The 2,583-nt window shown below is 31.9% G+C and overlaps 1 long non-coding RNA gene across 1 annotated transcript; it reads left to right on the top strand.

The window, feature by feature from the left end:
- The first annotated feature begins 504 nt into the window (after positions 1-504).
- LOC121223737 (uncharacterized) lies at positions 505-1,756 on the top strand. Its single transcript, XR_005921076.1, has 2 exons — positions 505-575; positions 1,560-1,756. It is a non-coding gene; the product is annotated as an uncharacterized lncRNA (long non-coding RNA).
- The last annotated feature ends 827 nt before the right edge of the window (positions 1,757-2,583 follow it).

The following is a 2,583-nucleotide window of genomic DNA, read 5'->3' as shown; positions in this document are numbered from 1 at the left end:
AAGAGAGTCACGCACGGCCAAGTGCTTCAAATTTTTCAAAGTTTAATTGGTTAGTCAATTTAATCTCTTTTCTTGTAATATTTATGTTTTTGGAATTCCGGTGTTAAGTACTATCCAACCCATATCGAAATTTTAGCAATTATTAAGATTTTAAATGTTATTAATGTTGAATAATTTTAGTATTAGGGATTAAATTGATAGATTTTTAAGCTAAAAATGAAAAAGGATTAAATTGTAGAATAAATTGTAAATTTTGAGTAATAGGGACTAAATTGTGAAAAATTAAAAATTTATGGGTTTAGGTGAAAATAGAGAGTTAAATTTATCTTAAAGTGGAATTTGTATGAAATTATAGAATTAAATGTGAAGAATAAAAAATAGTCTTGATTTAGGGATTAAATTGGAATTTAGGCAAATATTGAGTAAAAATTGAAATATTCAATATTCAATATGAAATTAAAATTTTATTGTATTGATGAATTTTAATTGTTTTAATTCCGTAGCTAACGTCGTACCGGAATCCTCGACTAAAAAGGGGAAAGATAAAATCGACGTGGAATAGCTCGGAATTCACGGTTTGTATTTCTATAATCCGAACCTAGTTACTAATTGTTGTATTTTGATTTAATGCATATGGTAAGTGATTGAGGTAAGTATTTGACACTTTGATATTGAATTGAATTAAAGTTGATTGCAATGGATTGAATTGGTATATATATTATGAATATATATGTGTAAATGTGATATTGTACAAAGAAGATAATTGAATGTTGGTTGTATTTGGAAAGTGAAATTAGACCCTATTAACTGTATCAGGCTGAGTCGGATATAGATGGCATGCTATAGGATAGAAAGAGTTCAATGATTTCTTTGACTTCGAGTCGATAAGGCATTGGGTGGCAATTTACTTTGGTTTAACCGATGAGATACTGGGTGTCAAATTTTTATAGCACTGGGCGCATATATTACTTCGAATTATCCAATGAGGCACTGGGTGCCAAACTGGTGTGTTGGTTGGATCCGCGTATCCGTCCGAGTCCAAGTCGTGTTAATAGGGGTAAATAAATAATAAAGTTTTATAATTGATATTGAAATGGCATGGTATGAGGAATGAAAATGATATAGTGAATTGAAAATGGAATATGAAATATGTTGTAAACATATGAAATATATGAGTTATATACTCATGAATTGGATATGGAATGAATAATGTTATTGCTTAAATGATATGTAGATCAAATTGTGAAAAGCTATTGTATAGCAAGTGATGAGAATTAAGTATGGTATGAAATGATGTATTCATGAGTTGAGTATTGAATGACTAATGCCATTGTATATAATGTGGTTTGATATGTTAATATCTATTTATATAGCAAATGTGTGAATTGGGATATTGTTTAACAAATGAAATATGATAGCATATGATAGTCATGATACTAAACATTAATATGTGCTTAAAATTCAATTGTGCATATTATATTATATTGTCTTTAAATATTTGGATTATAGAAATATCATTGAGTTTTACTCAGCGCATGGTTTTGTTTTTCCGTGCGCAGATTAGGTACTTCACTTTTGATCGCCGATTCAGCTTCCAACAACGATCTCGAACTCAAATGTGGTGATGTTTATCTTTTGTGTCGGCATGTACCTAGGATGTCTAAATGATAATTATTTTGTGGATGGATTGTAAATAAGGTTATAAGTGTAATGTTAGTTTGGTATAAACATATAAACATGTGTTTGTGTTTGTGTTTGAAGCCATATTATGGCATGGTAAATTGAACCAAAATCTAGATAGGTGCATGTGAATTTTAATTGATGTTTAAGTGCTTATGAACTAGGCAAAATGGATTGAATTTGGTATGTTTATAACTTGGATTTGAATGATGCTTTGGTGATATGAATTGAGAATATAAATGTGGTGCCAATGATGGTACGTTGGTTAGACACCTAGGATGATTGTTTTGACATGTTTTGATTGCATTTGATCGTGTTTTGAATCAATTAAACGAATGGTTTTTGAGTCGTTTAATGTCCAAGTTTGTAGGAAATGGTAAATTGGTTGTTTAAGGCACATTTTCGGTCCACACGACTAGCACACGGGCGTGCGAGGCCATTGCAAAGGGTACACGGCTGGGCACACGGGCGTGTGGCTTGGCTGTGTGACCCAAGTTAGAGAGTTACACAGGCACAGATACGGGCTGAGACACGGCCGTGTGTCCCTACTTCGAATGCCCACACGGCCTGGCCAAACGGCCGTGTGAACCCTGCAGCTAAAAATTTTTCTAACTATTTCCAAAAATTTTCAAACGTTCCCGATTTAGTCTCAAATCGTTTTTAAAGTGTTTTCAAACTCTCAAAGGCTTAATAAGGGACTTTATGCATGTTAATGATGAATCATTTTATTATTTTTGAAATGTTTGAAATAAATAAATAGATTACAATTACTTGGTAATGCTTCGAAACCCTATTCTGGCGACGAATACGGGTTAGGGGTGTTACACTAAGACTACTTTATTAATATTTAAAGATACGAGGCTTAAACTTTGGTATTATGTTGTTTAATCAGATTTTCTTAAA

Source organism: Gossypium hirsutum, chromosome D11 (assembly GCF_007990345.1).
Source record: "Gossypium hirsutum isolate 1008001.06 chromosome D11, Gossypium_hirsutum_v2.1, whole genome shotgun sequence".
NCBI lineage: Eukaryota > Viridiplantae > Streptophyta > Magnoliopsida > Malvales > Malvaceae > Gossypium > Gossypium hirsutum.
The sequence above is the reverse complement of the archived record's forward strand: the minus strand, read 5'-3'. Positions and strand labels throughout refer to the sequence as shown.